This window comes from Oncorhynchus gorbuscha, linkage group LG08, assembly GCF_021184085.1.
Source record: "Oncorhynchus gorbuscha isolate QuinsamMale2020 ecotype Even-year linkage group LG08, OgorEven_v1.0, whole genome shotgun sequence".
In the NCBI taxonomy this organism is placed as follows: Eukaryota; Metazoa; Chordata; class Actinopteri; order Salmoniformes; family Salmonidae; genus Oncorhynchus; species Oncorhynchus gorbuscha.
Genome location: NC_060180.1, coordinates 45,789,971 through 45,810,845, shown reverse-complemented (window position 1 = coordinate 45,810,845; position 20,875 = coordinate 45,789,971).

Sequence of the window (20,875 nt, the reverse complement as noted above, 5' to 3'; positions counted from 1 at the left end):
ACAAAAATAAAAATACTTATTGAAACACATTGGGGTACACTATTTCTAACAAAAAAACAACTACTTTTCACAAATCCTATATCACTCAAATACACAAATGGAATAACACACGTATAATGAAGAGAGTCTGATTATTGCACTTCAAACAAGAAACACACAAACTAAATTGCACAACTAATTGCATTAGTACTGTACAAAGTAAGAGGTGCGCTATTTGATTCCCCCGCTCCCCCTACCTCTGGATTCCAGTGGGGAGGTCTGAGGTCAACCTACCCCCACCTCCCTCCCCATCTCGTACTTCTGAGTGGGAGACCTTCCCAGGCAGTAGCCTGCCTAGCTCACAAACTGGAATCAGGGCGCCCGCTCCGACCAGGTTAATTGACCCACAGTCTCACACGGTGACATAATATCATTAACGTGACGTGTAAATGAGCGATAGAAAACCCATCGTGCAAAAGTCACCATTTGGAATATTTAAAAAATAATAATTGTGCGGGTGTCCCTTGCTGCACTGGGCGGCTTGCCCATGTCGCCTGTACCTAAATCCACTGCTGGGGGGTGGGGAGTCAAAGACAGTCAGTGTCCTGGTGTGACTGTCATTTCCATCCCTCTCTTACACGGGCAGGACTAATGGACTCCTGTCACTCACACCCAGCAGGGGTTAACTGACAAACTGACTGCCTGGTGGGGGAATAACGACCCCCAACCCCTCATGACCCAGTCAGCAAACAGCCCTCCCCTCATGCAGCACAGCTATTCTCCCCAATCCTCGGGCCAGGGAAGATAGTGCTGTCTCCAGCACCCTGACGGGGTGGCAGTGCTGCAGTCAGTCAGTCAGTCAGGGTGATGGATGATTGAATGGACGACTGGGCCTGGCTGGGTCTGAGCCATGATTGGATCCCCCCAGCAGACTCCCTGCCTTGCCTATCTGCTGCTGATCACACACCCACTGCTCAGGACAAGGACCAGACCCTCTCGGGCTATAACATACTGTGCAACACAACAGAAAACAGCAAAGCTATGTTTTAAAGGGATAATTCATCTAGCTGTTCACCCAACTGTCTCCCCTTAACCTCACAGTGGTCTTTTTTTTTACCCAGCACACAGATGGTAAGTGGTACCTTTTCCCTCCGATGGTCTATATTTACAGTGCATTTGGAAAGTATCAACTTTTCCACATTGTGTTATTCTAAAATATATATTTTATTTTAAATGTCCCTCATCAATCAACACACTACCCCATAATGACAAAGCGAAAAACATTTTTGAAGATGTTCTAAATGTATTACTTATGAACAGGAATACCTTATTTCTGTAAGTATTCAGACACTTTGCTATGATCTTGAAATTGAGCTCCGGTGCATCCTGTTTCCATTGATCATGCTTGATATTTCTACAACTTGATTGGAGTCCACCTGTGGTCAATAAAATGATTTGGAAAGGCGCATACCTGTCTATATAAGGTCCCACAGTTGACTGTGCATGCCAGAGCAAAAACCAAGCCATGAGGTTGAAGGAATGTCTGTAGAGCTCTGGAAGGATTGTGTCGAGGCACAGATCTGGGGAAGGGTACAAAAAAGGGTCTGCAGCATTGAAGGTCCCCAAGAACACAGTGGCCTCCATCATTCTTAAATGGAAGAAGTTTGGAACCACCAAGACTCTTCATGGAGCTGGCTGCCTGGACTAACTGAGCAATCGAGGGAGAAAGGCCTTGGTCAGGGAGGTGACCAAGAACCCAATGGTCACTGACGGAGCTACAGAGGTCCTCTGTGGAGATGGGAGTTGAACCTTCCTGAAGGACAACCATCTCTGCAGCACTCCACCAATCAGGCCTTTATGGTAGAGTGGCCAGACAGAAGCAACTCCTCAGAAAAGGCACATGACAGCGAGCTTGGAGTTTGTCAAAAGGCACTTAAAGGACTCTCAGACCATGAGAAACAACATGTCTTGTCTTATGAAACCAAGATTGAACTCTTTGGCCTGAATGCCAAGTGTCACGTCTGGAGGAAACATGGCACCATCCCTACGGTGAAGCATGGTGGTGGCAGCATCATGCTGTGGGGAATGTTTTTCAGCGGTAGGGACTGGGAGACTAGCCAAGCTTGTAGTGTCATACCCAAGAAGACTCTAGGCTGAAATCGCTGCCAAAGGTGCTTCAACAAAGTACTGAGTAAAGGGTCTGAATACTTGCGATTATTTAATATTTATAAACCTGTTTTGCTTTGTCATCATGGGGTTTTGTGTGTAGATTCATGGGAGGGGGGGGACAATTTAATCCATTTTAGAATATGGATGTAACGTAACAAAATGTGGAAAAAGTCAAGGTGGTCTGAATAGTTTCTGTTAAGATTTTAGTTGTCCTTTTTTTGTGTTTTTTTTCAGTGTTTGCTGTTTCTTGTCTTTAAAAAATATATATATTTTTTTAGTTCATTTTCTTGGTTGTTGGCGCATTGGGGGATTCTTGGGGGTGGGGAATGGAATTAATTGTATGCTTTATTCTTGGGAGGGGTCTCGAATGGTTGAGGGACAGCTATTGGGGAACTGTGGAGGGATCTTGGCGGGTTCGGGCTCACACTTTTTGGCCTGTTGGGAGATCTGTCAATATGCCCTTATGCAGGGCATTGACCCTGGACGCTTCTCTGTGTCACTCTGAATGGGTATCTGTTGGTTGACTGGTGTGGTGTAGTTGTTGAGCGACTTCACTGCAAGCATAATTGTATGTTTCTGATATTCAATAAAAAAAATAAAAAAATGGAGATGTTGAGTTGAACTTTCTATTTTTTGTCATTGTGTAAGCTCCACGACGAAGGCATACCTGGCTAAAATAATGTTTGATGCAGGAACACATTCTACTTAAGGTTTCAGTATGCCATCACTTCAAAATGTTGAATTATATTTTTCTAAACTAAAGGATGAGGAACAATATAGTTGAAGTGTAGGTTGTAGAGCATACCACAAGGTGGCAATATATCCAATGCCCAGTCAGTTTATTGGCCCATTGAACATAACTCAAGAGAGGCTACATGCATGTAGTCCTGCCAGAACATTATGAAGGGAAATCAATTTGCCACCCTCTTTGAAAATAGCATTTCCCCTAGATATGTTCAGAATAATGTATTTGTTCGTTTCGATTCAAATCTGCCATGTTGGAAGGAGTTGATTCCTTCCTCTTTATTTGGGATGTTGACATGTCATCCCAGTTCCAGATAAGAGTCATGTATTTTCATAACTGTTTGGCAATTGGCCGTATATGTGCCTGTCTTAGGTCTGAGTGCTGTGTTGGAGGCATTGATCGCTCTTCGTCTGAAGGTCCTCTCACATGTCACCCAGTTCAGAACCAGAGCTATATTTATGGTCAGGCTTTATGGTTGGCTTGGGCAAAGTGCACTCTGACATGCACTTCTTGGACCAGAGGGGGCCTTATACTGGGGGTAGAGGGTGGGGGCTGTGTGTGTGTGTGCGCTCGTGTTTGCGTGCACGCTCGTGTGTGTGTGTGTTTGCTCATGGAGTTCAGCCTGAAACCACCGCCCTCCCCATCGCCACAGTAAAGTTGTAAATGAGCTATATACTTTTCCTCCTCACCAACCCCACCTCCATACATACCGCCCCAGACTGACAAATGGATTGCTTTATTGCTATTGATCAGGGCAAAGTGTCCTGGCCCTCTTATGTGGGAAACTTACCACATATGTAACATGGTGGGGGGAACAAATGAGTAAACAACTCATGACTTGATGTGATGCTCACATGTTACCCAATTCGTTGTTTGAACACTCAAGTTACACTAAGATAGCCTACACCTACGGTTGCATGTGCAGAGCAATTAAATGCACCACAGTATGGAATACTGCAATGTCTGTTATACAGTAGATATCCTACTACAGTATTATTAAGCTCTTATCTGTTGTGGGGACTGATATCATTGAATGACATCATATTAATTTGTGCTTTCTCATCGATGGCAGGTAGCCTGTGTTGTTGTCATATGGTGGGAGTGTGAAAATTGTCCTATCAGAATCTTTTTAACAAGTTTGATATTTAATAATGACATCCCAGTAACCCTCTGTGAAGGTTGACCCAGTGGTAGGATTTGAAAATTGAGGAGGCTGACAATGAAGATCGTTTTTCTCTGCCTAGAGTTAAGCTTTTATTGGCAAATGTGTAGATGTCTGGAGAACTCTACAAGTATTTACAAAAACAAAATGACAAATTAATTGTTGCAACAAAAGGAAACACTGAACCAAATAAAGATTTTCAAACAAAACCCGGGCTTCAACTATAACCTGTAACCTGGCAGCATGTGGACCTGTTCCTTGTCCTCTCTCCCAAACAAATAAATGCCACAGTTTAAATAGCAATAGGCCTAACCATCATGCCATACTGTATCATTCAATGACCAATAACCTTTCACCATGCATGAATTTCAATTTGTACATTTCCATATCATAAACATACATTACATTACTGTAAGCACACATATCCATAGAGGTGCCACACATGCTTTTAAGCGTAAATACAACCTGGGACATAAAACCCTGTGATAAACTACTATCGCATGAAGCATATTCCATAGACGCTAAGACGCGATACTCCAGAATCCCATTGGGACGTAGGTACATGTCTCTGAGACCACCATCTGTGGACCACCACCCCAAGGGTATGCGCAATGCCGTTGGGGGTACGGCAAATAAAAATGTGATTCACTTTTTTTTTATGGTTTAAATGTTTTTGTTCTTCACATTTTCAAACCATCCATTTATATTTTCCAACGGGGCTATACATTTGGGTGAGGTTTTTTTATCGCCTGGGTAGCCCCGTTACACTGCCAAAAAGTGTGTTCAGCAAAATAACGACGCAATGTCAAATACAGGTAGCCTAGTGAAATAATTAACATCCAATCACATTAACTGTTACTCTCTCGTGGGAATTCCACTAACGGTCCGTATGTAGTCGCTGCTCATTTTGGTATCTGTACTGAAGCCTCTTTGTCCTAGACTTGGCATTCTGGTACCACTTGACATGTGGTAGTAGAGAGAACAGTCTACGACTGGGGGTGGCTGTGGTCTTTGACAATTTTTAGGACCTTCCTCTGATACCGTCTGGTGTAGAGGTCCTGGATGGCAGGCAGCTTAGCCCCAGTGATGTACTGGGCCATACGCACTACCCTCTGTAGTGCCTTGCGGTCAGAGGCCGAGCAATTTCCGTACCAGGCAGTGATGCTCTCGATGTACCTGTGGAATCTTTTGAGGATCTCAGGACCCATGCCAAATCTTTTTAGTTTCCTGAGGGGGAATAGGCTTTGTCGTGCCCTCTTCACGACTGTCTCCCAGAGCGCTCCCAGAGCGCTAAGAACCTTGGCGTGATCCTGGACAACACCCTGTCGTTCTCAACTAACATCAAGGCGGTGGCCCGTTCCTGTAGGTTCATGCTCTACAACATCCGCAGAGTACGACCCTGCCTCACACAGGAAGCGGCGCAGGTCCTAATCCAGGCACTTGTCATCTCCCGTCTGGATTACTGCAACTCGCTGTTGGCTGGGCTCCCTGCCTGTGCCATTAAACCCCTACAACTCATCCAGAACGCCGCAGCCGGTCTGGTGTTCAACCTTCCCAAGTTCTCTCACGTCACCCCGCTCCTCCGCTCTCTCCACTGGCTTCCAGTTGAAGCTCGCATCCGCTACAAGACCATGGTGCTTGCCTACGGAGCTGTGAGGGGAACGGCACCTCAGTACCTCCAGGCTCTGATCAGGCCCTACACCCAAACAAGGGCACTGCGTTCATCCATCTCTGGCCTGCTCGCCTCCCTACCACTGAGGAAGTACAGTTCCCGCTCAGCCCAGTCAAAACTGTTCGCTGCTCTGGCCCCCCCAATGGTGGAACAAACTCCCTCACGACGCCAGGACAGCGGAGTCAATCACCACCTTCCGGAGACACCTGAAACCCCACCTCTTTAAGGAATACCTAGGATAGGATAAGTAATCCTTCTCACCCCCCCCCCCCCCCCTTTAAGATTTAGATGCACTATTGTAAAGTGACTGTTCCACTGGATGTCATAAGGTGAATGCACCAATTTGTAAGTCGCTCTGGATAAGAGCTTCTGCTAAATGACTTAAATGTAAATGTATTGGTCTTGGTCTGTCTTGTTTGGACCATTCTAGTTTGTTGTTGATATGGACAGAGAGGAACTTGAAGCTCTCAACCTGATCCACTACAGCCCCGTCGATGGGAATGGGTGGTGGGTGAACAGGGAGTACAGGAGGGGACTGAGCACGCACCCTGTGGAGCTCCAGTTTTGAGGATCAGCGTGGCAGATGTGTTGCTACCTACCCTCACCACCTGGGGGCGGCCCGTCAGGAAGTCCAGGATCCAGTTGCAGAGGGAGGTGTTTAGTCACAGGATCCTTAGCTTAGTGATGAGCTTTGAGAGTACTATGATCTTGAACGCTGAGCTGTAGTCAATGAATAGTATTCTCACATAGGTGTTCCTTTTGTCCAGGTGGGATAGGGCAGTGTGGAGTGCAATGGCGATTGCATCATCTGTGGATCTGTTTGGGCGTTATGGAAATTGGAGTGGTTCTAGGGTTTCTGGAAAAATGGTGTTGATGTGAGCCATTACCAACCTTTCAAAGCACTTCATGTTTACGGACGTGAGTGCCACGGGTCTGTAGTCATTTAAGCAGGTTGCCTTTGTGTTCTTGGGCACAAAGACTATGGTGGTCTACTTGAAACATGTTGGTATTACAGACTCAATCAGGGACATGTTGAAAATGTCAGTGAAGACACCTGCCAGTTGGTCAGTACATGCCCGGAGCACACGTCCTGGTAATCCGTCTGGCCCCGCAGTCTTGTGTATGTTGACCTGTTTAAAGGTCCTATTCACGTCGGCTACGGAGAGCGTGATCACACAGTCGTCCAGAACTGCTGATGCTCTCATGCATGCCTCAGTGTTGCTTACCTCGAAGCGAGCGTAGAAGTGATTTAGCTCGTCTGGTCGGCTCGAGTCACTGGGCAGCTCGCAGCTGTGCTTCCCTTTGTAGTCTGTAATAGTTTGCAAGCCCTGCCACATAAGACGAGTGTCGGAGCCGGTGTAGTGTGATTTAATCTTAGCCCTGTATTTACGCTTTGCCTATTTGATGGTTCGTCGCAGGGCATAGCAGGATTTCTTGTAAGCTTCCGGGTTAGAGTCCCGCACCTTGAAAGCGGCAGCTCTACCCTTTAGCTCAGTGGAAATGTTGCCTGTAATCCATGGTTTCTGGTTGGGGTATGTACGTACAGTCACTGGGGGGGGGGGGGGGGGGGGGCATCCTCGATGCACTTATTGATAAAGCCAGTGACTGATGTGGTGTACTCCTCAATGCCATCGGAAGAATGTTAATGTTGTAACTGACTATTTTAGCTGGAAAAGCCAGATTATGGAATATCTACAGAGGCGTACAGAGGCCCATTATCAGCAACCATCACTCCAGTGTTCCAATGACAGGTTATGGTGGCTAATCCAAGTGTATCATTTTAAAAGGCTAATTGATCATTAGAAAACCGTTTTGCAATTATGTTAGCACAGCTGAAAAATGTTGTTCTGATTAAAGAAGCAATACAACTGGCCTTCTTTAGACTAGTTGAGTATCTGGAGTATCAGCATTTGTGGGTTCGATTACAGGTTCAAAATGGCCAGGAACAATTAACTTTCTTCTGAAACTCGTTAGTCTATTCTTGTTTTGAGAAATGAAGGCTATTCCATGCGAGAAATTGCCAAGAAACTGAAGATCTCATACAACGCTGTGTACTTCTCCCATCACCGAACAGCGCAAACTGTCACTAACCAGAATAGAAAGAGGTAGAGTGTCTAGTTTGAGAAACCGTAGCCTCACAAGTCCTCAACTGGCATCTTCATTAACCTCTTGAACCTCTGGGGGCAGTATTTCATTTTTTGGATGAAAAACGTTCCCGTTTTAAACAAGATATTTTGTCACGAAAAGATGCTCGACTATGCATTTAATTGACAGCTTTGGAAAGAAAACACTCTGACGTTTCCAAAACTGCAAAGATATTGTCTGTGAGTGCCACAGAACTAATGCTACAGGCAAAACCAAGATGAAATTTCATACAGGAAGTGAGCCAGATTTTGGAGGCACTGTGTTCCAATGTCTCCTTATATGGCTGTGAATGCGCAAGGAATAAGCCTACACTTTCTGTCGTTTCCCCAAGGTGTTTGTATTTGTATTTGTAGGCATATCATTGGAAAATTGACCATAAGAGACTACATATACCAGGTGTCCGCTCAGTGTCCTCCGTCGAAACTATTGCGTAATCTCCAGGTGCGTGCATTTTTCCATTTTGAACAGAGGAGAAACCAAACTGCAACGAGTGATTTATCATCGAATAGATATGTGAAAAACACCTTGAGGATTGATTCTAAACAATGTTTGTCATGTTTCTGTCGATATTATGGAGTTAATTTGGAAAAAAGTTTGCTGAATTTTCGGGGGGTTTTATTAGCCAAACGTGATAAACAAAACGGAGCGATTTCTCCTACACAAATAATATTTTTTGGAAAAACTGAACATTTGTTAACTAACTGAGAGTCTCCTCATTGAAAACATCCGAAGTTCTTCAAAGGTAAATTATTTTATTTGAATGCTTTTCTTGTTTTTGTAAAAATGTTGCCTGCTGAATGCTAGGCTTAATGCTATGCTAGCTATCAATACTCTTACACAAATGCTTGTGTAGCTATGGTTGAAAAGCATTTTTTGAAAATCTGAGTTGACAGTTTTGTTAACAAAAGGCTAAGCTTGTGAGCCAATATATTTATTTCATTTCATTTGCGATTTTCATTAATAGTTAACGTTGCGTTATGGTAATGAGCTTGAGGCTATAATTATGCTCCCGGATACGTGATTGCTCGTCGCAACAGGTTAAATAGTTCCCGCAAAACACCAGTCTCAACGTCAACAGTGAAGAGGCAACTCCGGGGTGCCATCATTTTCTTACAATGATGGCAAAAAACAACATTTGAGAGTGCGCTGGCCCTGGTGCTAGAGGGGGTACTGCTGACCCTGGTGCTAGAGGGGGTACGCAGCTGGAGATTGAATGTTTGAAGGGGTACAGGACTATAAAAATGTTGGGAACCACTGTTCTAGAACACTGCTGTGGTTATGTGTACACGTTTCGTAGCCGACTCTGATAGACCCTTCATCCGTACCATTAATTAACTATGCGCTTAAACGTGCCCCATTTTCCCTTCAATGCTCTGGAAATTAACAAAACCTCTTCAATCACAACGGAAAACAATGTTTTAATTTACATTTCTGAAGATTCACCTTGACATTTCAATTAGCAAGCAACATCATATTGTACTTGTAACTTTTGATTACTACATGTATGACCAGAAAGAGCTACTGTATATTATGGGGAGACTCTCAACAAAATGTTTCGGCGCCAAACCAATTGCCGTGTTCCTAACTCAAACTCTTATCACATGTTTCTCATCTTTTTCAGGTGACTAGCAACAATCAAGAAGACATCTCTAACCCACATTATTATCAATTACAAAACAGAAATTAGCTTTTTTTGGTCTTAATTTAAGGGTAGGGTTAGCAGTGTGGTTAAGGTTAGGTTTAAAATCAGATTTTAAGAAGATACATTTTAGAAATAGGCCGGGTTTAGCCATAATTATAACTTCGTGGCTGTGGTAACTTCCGCAAAATGCGGAAGGCCGACATTGGAGGATGTAGTGGTTTGAGATGCAGCCCATGTAAAGAAACTGATATCTCTAGCTTAAATAGTCATATTTTGATGGTGATTTTTTATTATTTATTTATTATGCCTCCAGCGGAGCATGGGGGGGGCTTTAATTTTCTTATGCCCAGCTCACTATCAGGGGACGGAGGAGGAGCTGTCAAACTCCAGCGATCCATTCTCACGAGGTCCCTTTATGATGTGAGGCCTGAGGCAATTGTCTCTTCTGCCTAATGGTAAGTCCACCATTGACGGAGGACATGGGACGATCATCGTACCCTCAAAAAATGCTCATTATTATCTTTCAGAGAAGGTGTCAATATAATTGATACCAAATGGTACATACCGTAGTGATGTTTGTGTCAATGAATCTCAAAGAAACCAAAGTGTAATTACTATGCACTTATTAGATAGTTACCATTTTAACAAGCAATTTATAAGTAACTACCTGGGAAATATCAGGCTTTAAAATAAATGGTTACCTTTCTCACTTTTCTTTTTCAAATTGGTGTAGCTTTATGAATGGCTCCTTACCAACTGTGCTATTTTGTGTGTTGTTTTTTGCATTTTTGTAACTTATATTGTTAATAATGTTGCTTTTTACTGTCTCTTATGACCAAAAAGAGCTTATGGACATCAGAACAACAATTATTCACCTCGAACTGGACAAGGCTTTTCATTAATGAGTCCGATGCAATGGATATACTATTTTCTCTGAGACCAGGCCGAGGTCCACGTAATTTGCGTGAAGAAAAGACGGAAATACTTGGGGCGGAGATCGGGGTGCCTTTTGAGAAGTCGTCAGCGAGTGGGTAACCCACCTCTTATCCGTTCTATTGGCCAATGTGCAATCACTGGAGAATAAACTGGATGATCTCAGTTCGAGAATATCCAACCAATGGGACATTAAAAACTGTAATATCTTATATTTCACAGAATCGTGGCTGAACGACGACACGGATAATATACAGTTTGCTGGATTTTCCGTGCATCGGCAGGACAGAACAGGGTAGTGAAGGGTGGTGGTGTGTGTCTATTTGTCAATAACAGCTGGTGCGCAATGTCTAATATTAAGTAAGTCTCGAGGTATTGCTCGCCTGAGGTAGAGTACCTCATAATAAGCTGTAGACCACACTATTTACCGAGAGAGTTTATCTATTTTTTTTGTAGCTGTCTATTTACCGCCACAAACCGATGCTGGCACTAATGCCGCACTCAACGAGCTGTATAATGCCATAAGCAAATAAGAAAATGCTCATCCAGAAGCAGCGCTCCTAGTGGCCGGGGACTTTAATGCAGGCAAACTAAAATCTGTTTTACCTTATTTCTACCAGCATGTCACATGTGCAACCAGAGGGGGAAAAAACTCTAGACCACATTTACTCCACACACAGAGACGCATACAAAGCGCACCCTCGCCCTCCATTTGGTAAATCTGACCATAATTCTATCCTCCTGATTCCTGCTTACAAGCACAAACTAAAGCAGGAAGTACCAGTGACTCACTCAATAAATACTGTGAAGCGTTTAGATGAATCGGATGCTAAGCTACAGGACTGTTTTGCTAGCACAGACTGGAATATGTTCTGGGATTCATCCAATGGCATTGAGGTGTATACCACCACAGTCACTGGCTTCATCAATAAGTGCATCAACAATGTTGTCTCCACAGTGACCGTACGTGCATATCCCAACCAGAAGCCATGTGCTGCCGCTTTCAAGGAGCAGGAAACTAATCCGGACGCTTATGAGAAATCTCGCTATGCCCTCAGACGAACCATCAAACAGGCAAAGCGTGACGCGAGCCTACCAGATGAGCTAAATGCCGATGACTGGACGACTGTGTGATCACGTTCTCCGTAGCCGATGTGAGCAAGACCTTTAAACATGTTAACATTTACAAGGCCGCGAGGCCAGATAGATTACCAGGACACGTACTCAGAGCATGCGCAGACCAACTGGTAAGTGTCTTCACTGACATTTTCAACCTCTCCCTGACCGAGTCTGTTATAACTACATGCTTCAAGCAGACCAACATAAGCGAAGGTAATCTGCCTAAATTACTACCACCCTGTAGCACTCACGTCGGTAGCAATGAAGTGCTTTGAAAGGTTGGTCATGGCTCACATCAACACCATCATCCCGGAAACCTGAGACCCTAATTCGCATAACGCCCCGTCAGATCCACAGATGACGCAGTCTCAATTGCACTCCACAGATCCACAGGTGACGCAGTCTCAATTGCACTCCACACTGCCCTTTCCTACCTGGATAAAAACACCTATGTGAGAATGCTGTTCAGTCAAATCAAATCACATACACGTGACTTAACCAATATAAGACACTTGTATGTACCTAAAGTCTTATTCATCTCACTGCATTGTCTGATTTACAATAGGCTTTACAGCGAAAGCATGCCATGAGATTGTTTGAGAACGGCACCCGGCATCAAAATATTTTTCAATTAGTACAGGCTTCATCAAATAGCGATTAAATATTCACTTATGTTTTGAAAATCTTCCTATGATTTGCAATCCAAAGGGTCCCAGCTACAACATGCATGGTCGTTTTGTTAGATAAAATCCTTCTTTATTTCCCAAAAGGTCTGTTTAGTCGGCGCCATCGATTTGAGTAATCCACTCATTCAACATGCAGAGAAAGGAATCCAAAAAGCTACTGCTAAACTTTGTTAAAACAAGTCAAAATACATTTCAAATCAATCCTCAGATACCCTAAAATGTCATTAAACTAAAATATTTAATACGGAAAGAAGTTTGTTCAATAGGAAAGCAAAATTAGCAGGTGCGTTCCATTGGAAGAGCATGGCTCCCAAAAAAAAAAGATTCCGGTTGGTTTTTCTTTGGATTTTCTCCTACCTTATCTATTGTGTTATAGTCTCATACATTATTTTAACATTTCCACAAACTTCAAAGTGTTTTCTTTCCAATGGTACCAATTATATGCATATCCTGAGTACAGGCAGTTTACTTTGGGCACGTCAGTCAGGCAGAAAATTCAGAAAAAAAGGACACTAGCTTGAAGAAGTGATTTCTAGTCTATGCCTATAGGCAGCAGCCTCTAATGTGCAAGTGATGGCTGTTTAACAGTCTGATGGCCTTGAGATGGAAGCTGTTTTTCAGTCTCTCGGTCCCAGCTTTGATGCACCTGTACTGACCTCGCCTTCTGGATAAAAGCGGGGTGAACAGGCAGTGGCTCGGGTGGTTGATGTCCTTGATGATCTTTTTGGCCTTCCTGTGACATTGGGTGCTGTAGGCGTCCTGGAGGTCTAGTAGTTTTTCCCCGCTAATGCATTGGGCAGACCGCACCACCCTCTGGAGAGCCTTGCGGTTGCGGGCGGTGCAGTTGCTGTCCCAGACTGTGATACAGCCCAACAGGATGCTTTCAATTGTGCATCTGTAAAAGTTTGTGAGGGTTTTAGGTGACAAGCCAAAAATCTTTAGCCTCCTGAGTTTGAAGAGGCTCTGTTGCGCCTTCTTCACCACACTGTCTGTGTGGATGGACCATTTCAGTTTGTCTGTGATGTGTTTTACGCCAAGGAACTTGAAGCTTTCCACCTTCTCCACTAGGGTTCCGTTGATGTAGATAGAGGGGTGCACCCTCTGTTTCCTGAAGTCCACGATCATCTATTTTGTTTTGTTGACAATGAGTGAGAGGTTGTTTTTCCAGGCACTACACGCCCAGAGCCCTCACCTTCTTCCTGTAGGCTGTCTCGTCATCGTTGTTAATCAATCCCACTACTGTTGTGCTGTCTGCAAACTTGATGATTGAGTTGGAGGCGTGCTTGGCCACGCAGTCATGGGTGAACAGGGAGTACAGGAGAGGGCTGAGCACGCACCCTTGTGGGGCCCCCGTGATGAGGATCAGTGGAGTGGAGGTGATGTTTCCTACCTTCACCACCTGAGGGCGGCCTGTCAGGAAGTCCAGGACCCAGTTGCACAGGGCAAGGTTCTGACTCATGGCCTTGAGTGTAATGATGAGCTTGGAGAGTACTGTGGTGTTGAATGCTGAGCTATAGTCATTAACAGCATTCTTACATAGGTATTGCTCTTGTCCAGATGGGATAAAGCAAAGTGACGCGATTGCGTCGTCTGTGGATCTATTGGGGCGGTAAGCAAATTTAAGTGGGTCTAGAGTGTCAGGTAAGGTAGAGGTGATACGATCTTTGACTAGTCCCCTCAAAGTACTTCATGAAGACAGAGGTGAGTGCTATGGGGCAATAGCCTTTAAGGTCAGTTACTTTTGACTTCTTGGGTACAGGAACAATGGTGGCCATCTTGAAGCATGTTGGGACAGCAGACTGGGATAGGGATTGATTGAATATCTCCGTAAACACAACAGCCAGCTGGTCTACGCATGCTCTGAGGATGCGGCTAAGGATGACGTCTGGGCCGGCAGCCCTGCGAGGGTTAACACGTTTAAATGTTTTACTCACGTCGGCCAGGAAGGAGAGCCCACAAGTCCTTGGTAGCAGGCAATGTCGGTGGCACTGTGTTATCCTCAAAGCGTGCAAAGAAAGTTTTTAACATCATAGTGCCAACAAAGCTCATTACTAAACTATGGACCCTGGGTCTAAACACCTCCCTCTGCAACTGGATCCTAGACGTTCTGACGGGCCGCACTCAGATGGCAACTGCTGCACATGCAACCGTAAGGCGTGACAAAGGGTAGTGCTTACGGCCCAGTACTTCACTGGGGCCAAGCCTCCTGCCATCCAGGACCTATATACTAGGAAGTGTCAGAGGAAGGCCCAAATAATTGTCAAAGACTCCAGCCACCCATGTCTCTGATACCGCTCGTCTATTTGCTGTTTATTATCTATGCATAGTCACTTTAACCCTACCTACATGTAAATATTACCTCAACTAACCTGTGCCCCCACACATTGACTCGGTACCGGTACCCCCTGTATATAGCCTCATTATTGTTATTTTGTGTAACTTTCTTTTCTTTCTTTTTTACCTTAGTTTATTTATTTAATATTTTCTTAACTCTATTTCTTGAGCTGCCTTGTTGGTTAAGGGCTTGTAAGTAAGCATTTCACGGTAAGGTCTACACCTGTTGTATTCTGTGCATGTGACAAATCAAATTTGATTTGATTTGATGTCCCCACAAAGGTTGTGTCACTTTTGCCCATATTAATGTGTGTAGGGCTGTGGCCCAATAGGCACCATGCTTATCACCACCACAACCTGATTGGAGTTCTGCAAGCCAAGGGTTAGAGCCTGTAGGGCCACATTTACAGTACAAATGTTATCGTTCAGATGACACTTTAAACAGTCTTTATCAATATATAGTCATTCAAGGTTTATGAGCTTTGATAAAATGCCACTAGCTAAGCGGGGTCATGACAAAGTGTTGCTGACTAAGGTTTCTTACAGTGCCTCTCTCAGGTAAATTTCTGAAATTTAAACAAACACTCAACCTGAAAGAGGAGAGGACATTATGGCCTCTGTAGAGAAGCGATTTATTTTCTTATAGGGAGGGAGAACAGCGTTATAGAACAAACTACACCACAGTGTGACTGGCAGAACCTTATCATTGTATTATCTTTAAAACAGTGGGTTAACATAATTGCTTACTTAATAATTATATAAAGCTGTGTAAGTGCAACCTTTGGCTGGGCAGTAAACCAAACTCAAGTGCTTTTGATACAGAGAGAGATTGAATAGACAGACTTCTGAGAAAACAGAGAAGCTGTAAATCCTGTAACACCACGTTTCAGCTGTAACAAATATATGTAATGTAGCCATTATAGGAATGATCATCTGTTAGGAAATGGAATGTAGTAACTAATATTTAAAGAAGTGTGTGTAGGACAGAAATGTTGTCCTTTCACTGATTCAGTAATGTCATGCAAGAGTAGTAACAGAGCAGAGAACCGTTCCAAGTACAACCAAAGCAAAACACTTTCTTAAACATGTTTTTTTTTTTATATTGAAAAATATCCAGTGCCAGTCAAAAGTTTGGACACACTTACTCATTCCAGGGTTGTTCTTAATTTTTAAAAACTATTTTCTACATTGTAGAATAATAGTGAAGGCATCAAAACTATGAAATAACACATGGAATCATGTAGTAACCAAAAAAGTGTTAAACAAATCAAAATAGATTTGAGATTTGAGATTCTTCAATATAGCCACCCATTGCCTTCATGACAGATTTACACACTCTTGGCATTCTCTCAACCAGCGTCATGAGGTAGTCACATGGAATGCCTTTCAATTAACAGGTTTGATTTTTAAAATTTTATTTAACTCGGCAAGTCAGTTAAGAACAAATTATTATTTTCAATGACGGCATTGGAACAGTGGGTTAACTGCCTGTTCAGGGGCAGAACGACAGATTTGTGGTCTTGTCAGCTCGGGGATTTGAACTTGCAACCTTCCGGTTACTAGTCCAATGGTCTAACCACAAGGCTACCCTGCCGCCCCAAGGTGTGCCTTGTTAAAAGTTAATTTGTAGAATTGATTTCCTTAATCCATTTTAGCCAATTGGTTGTGTTGTGACAAGACCAAGTCCATATTTTGGCAAGAACAGCTCAAATAAGCAAAGGGAAACGACAGTCCATCATTACTTTAAGACATGAAAGTCAGTCAATACGGAACATTTTAAAAACGTTGACATTTTCTTCAAGTGCAGTTGCAAAAACCCTCAAGCGCTATGATGAAACTGGCTCTCATGAGAACCGCCACTGGAAAGGAAGGCCCAGAGTTACATCTGCTGCAGAGGATAAGTTCATTATAGTTACCATCCTCATAAATCGGCAATTAACTGCACATCAGATTGCAGCCCAAATAAATGCTTCACGGAGTTCAAGTAGTCATTAGTCCAACAGTTGCAAACGAGAGTTTCCATTGGACAAATTCAGGTATATTTATCCCTGTTTTGTTCCGTTTGCTTATATTTAAGAAGTGTTTTCAACAGAATCGGCGGAATGAATACATTCCTTATCATTATAAAGACAGTTCACTTTCATAGCAGCCACATACAAACAACATGATCATTTGCTTGTTGTATAATTCTGTTTCACATCTACGCGGGTGTAATGAGGTCTGTGTGAAGCTAGTGTAAAGGAGTCAGGCGCAGGACAGCAGATATGAGTAAATAAACGTACCTTACTCAAAATATACAAATGCAATACAAAAGGAGAACCCACATTACCGGACCGTACTACATACAAACAATTACTCACAAACAGACTTAAATAATGAACAAGTAATTGGGGAATTGAAACCAGGTGTGTAAACAAATGGAAAATGGAAAGTGGATCGGCGATGGCTAGAAGGCCGGTGACGTCGGCGGAATTCGTGACAGCGGGTCTCCTCCTCTCACCTTTTCCCTTTGCTTTTGGACTTTAATGCACAATACAACAGATTTGTGACTAGGCGATAAAACCTTTCCAAGCCAAAGATCCCAGAAATGTTCTCTCAAATGTTGTTCCCAAGTTTGTTGACATCCCTGTTAGTGAGAATATTCTCATTTGCCAAGATAATACATCCACCTGACAGGTGTGGCATATCAAGAAGCTGATTAAACAGCATGATCATAACACAGGTGCACCTTGTGCTGGGGACAATAAAAGGCTACTCTCACAGAATGTCACAGATGAGGGAGTGTGCAATTGGCAGCCTGACTGGAGGAATGTCCATCAGAGCTGTTGCCAAAGAATTGAATGATAATTTCTCTCTTTTTCTGTCTGTAATAAAGCCCTTTTATGGGGAAGGAAAAAAATCTGATTGGTATACTCTGCGTTGTGTCGTGCATAAGAACAGCCCTTAGCCGTGGTGTATTGGACATATACCACACCCCTCAGGCCTTATTCCTTAATTATACCATGGCATTTCAGAATACTCCATTTTGATTGGCTTGAAGGACATTCTAGAGCATGCAGTATTTCCCTATAATGCACGGTATAGATGCATGGTAGAATGCATGGTAGAACTCAATGGCGATAGTTAATTCTTGCATGTTTTGTTTGACAGAGGTAAGAGGTAAGCTAAGCTAGCTTTGCCATGAAGAGCAGTTTTGAAGTTGAGGAAGTTGAGGACTTCTCCCCACCTGACTGACTCACCATCTATTCAGACTATGTGTAGGCTAAATCCTGTGCTGACCTTGTGCTTAGCCAACCTGACAGTAGCTAGCTAGCATAGCTTGGGGATAGCTACAGCTGGCTAGCCTATCTAGCTAGCTGATATTTCTCGATCAAATCACAGTTATGGCAAGATAGCAAAAAGTACAGTGTCTGGAATATGTTTCATGAGACACTCGTACTACAACACCTTGATATGAAAGTAGCGTGCAACTTGAAGTTTTATCACATCACGTAAAGACGTGATCATGGAAACAATATCAACAACTGCAAGTTGAATCCCCGATCTTCAGTCAGCTCCGCTGTCAACACAATATTCTATAACTTGCTACAGCCAGCAGATCTTCTTCTTTGGTGAGGTTTAACGATGGTTGGCATCCAATATATGTTTCATTACCGCCAACAACTGGGGTATATATCCTTTATACTTTGATACTGAAAAGGAAAAACTACCATGCCAACTAACCCTACATTCATTAAAAACCCACCACCTATTCCACTATTTAACCCTACCTGATACTATCCCAGGGCCAACGGGACAGGACACCACCACTCGACACACCCTTTAACTCTTCTGAAGTTAAATCTCGTACCCCCAAGTACTTCTCTGCCACTGCCACCACATCTATTTTCTGGGACTTAGGTTCCATCCCTGCTGTACAATTGATAACCATAGCTATGAACGCTAAGAATCCAACCTTACTGAAGCATTGTTGGCCTCTCCCTCTGTTCTGGCACAGATCTACTACTCACAAGGATCCTCTCAGGATCCTTCACCATAGACCCATCCTTCTCTACTGTCTTCACTGCCTCAGCATACCGACACCTTCTGTACTCACCGACACTAGACACTCCTCTGTCCCATGCCCTCCTGCACATATCCTAACATCCTGTCTCCTCCTCCATTATCTATGCTGCAATAGTCTATGTGCCTGGGGGCTAGGGGCAGTCTGCCCTATCTGGTGAAATTCTCCTGTCTTATCTGGTGTCCTGTGTGAACTTAAGTATGCTCCCTCTAATTCTCACATATCTCTCTCTCTTTCTCTCTCTCTCCCCCCTCCCAGAGGATCTGATCCCTTGGACCATGCCTCAGAACTAACTGGCCTGATGACTCCTTGCTGTCCCCGTCCCCAGTCCACCTGGTCATGCTGCTGCTCCAGTTTCAACTGTTCTGTCTGCGACTATAGAACCCTGACCTGTCCACCGGACGTGCTACCGTTACAACCACTGTGATTATTATTTGAACCTGCTGGTCATCTATGAACATTTGAACATCTTGAAGAACGATTTGGTCTTAATGGCCATGCACTCTTTTAATCTCCACCCAGCACATGCAGAAGAGAACTGGCCACCCCTCAGAGCTTGGTTCCTCTCTACTCAGCACAGCCAGAAGAGGACTGGCCACCCCTCAGAGCCTGGTTTCTCTCTACCTGGCACAGCCAGAAGAGGACTGGCCACCCCTCAGAGCCGGGTTCCTCTCCACCTGGCACAGCCAGAAGAGGACTGGCCACCCCTCAGAGCCTGGTTCCTCTCTAGGTTTCTGCCTAGGTTCCTGCCTTTTTAGGGAGGTTTTCCTAGCCACCATGCTTCTACATCTGCATTGCTTGATGGCTGGGGCTGTAGGCTGGGTTTCTGTATAAGCACATTGGGACATCTGCTGACATAAAAAGGGCTTTATACATACATTTGATTTATTTAATGACTTTGTCGGTTAAAGACTCAGGCTCAACTCAAAAGGACCGACGGCGACTCTTCTGTTTCACCACGCTCACCACCAGGTCTGCGCCGCACCAAACGGTGGGCGTCACACACACCGGGAATCTTCAACTTCAATTGCTTTCTTTTTCCTCTTTCATTCCACACAGTCGAAACATAAAGATGTGTCCTCCAGCTTAGGTAGAGGCAGTGCTTCCCCACACCCATAACAGAAGTTCCTGTGGTTCTTGCTTGCCTCTGTAGCCTTTTCCCCGTCGCTCAACACCGACTGACCTGACGCCAACTCACACATGACTCATCCCGTCCATGTTCTATCTGGTAATTCATTGCACACACCTGGTGTCCCAGGTCTAAATCATTCCCTGATTAGATGAGAACAATGAACAAATGCAGTGGAACTGGCATTGAGGTCCAGAGTTGAGTTTGAGCGCCCCAACCCTAAAACCTAGATAGCCAATTAGCACAGGTGGCAGCCTATTGGTGCTTCACAGCCAGCAGTTTTGCCTCGTCTCTCCATATGTTCGCTGTTAGCTCTTTCCAGGGGGACAAATCCCATAACTAATATCCCTACAGGTGTAGGCTACATGTGGACATTGCACAAACTTGGTTAGCTTAGTGTAGATACAGTTGAAGTCAAATCAAATCAAAGTTTATTTGTTACGTGCGCCGAATACAACATGTATCGAGGGAATATACAATAGCGAGGCTATAAAAGTAGCGAGGCTACATACAGATAACGGTTAGTCGGGCTGATTGAGGTAGTATGTACATGTAGATATGGTTAAAGTGACTATGCATATATGATAAACAGAGAGTAGCAATAGCATAAAAGAGGGGGTGGTGGGTGGCGGGACACAATTCAGATAGCCCGGTTAGCCAATGTGCGGGAGCACTGGTTGGTCGGCCCAATTGAGGTACTATGTACATGAATGTATAGTTAAAGTGACTATGCATATATGATAAACAGAGAGTAGCAGCAGCATAAAATAGGGGTTGGGGGGAACACAGTGCAAATAGTCCGGGTAGCCATTTGATTACCTGTTCAGGAGTCTTATGGCTTGGGGGTAAAAACTGTTGAGACCTTTTTGTCCTAGACTTGGCACTCCGGTACCACTTGACATGTGGTAGTAGAGAGAACAGTCTACGACTGGGGGTGGCTGTGGTCTTTGACAATTTTTAGGACCTTCCTCTGATACTGTCTGGTGTAGAGGTCCTGGATGGCAGGCAGCTTAGCCCCAGTGATGTACTGGGCCGTACGCACTACCCTCTGTAGTGCCTTGCAGTCAGAGGCCGAGTAATTGCCGTACCAGACAGTG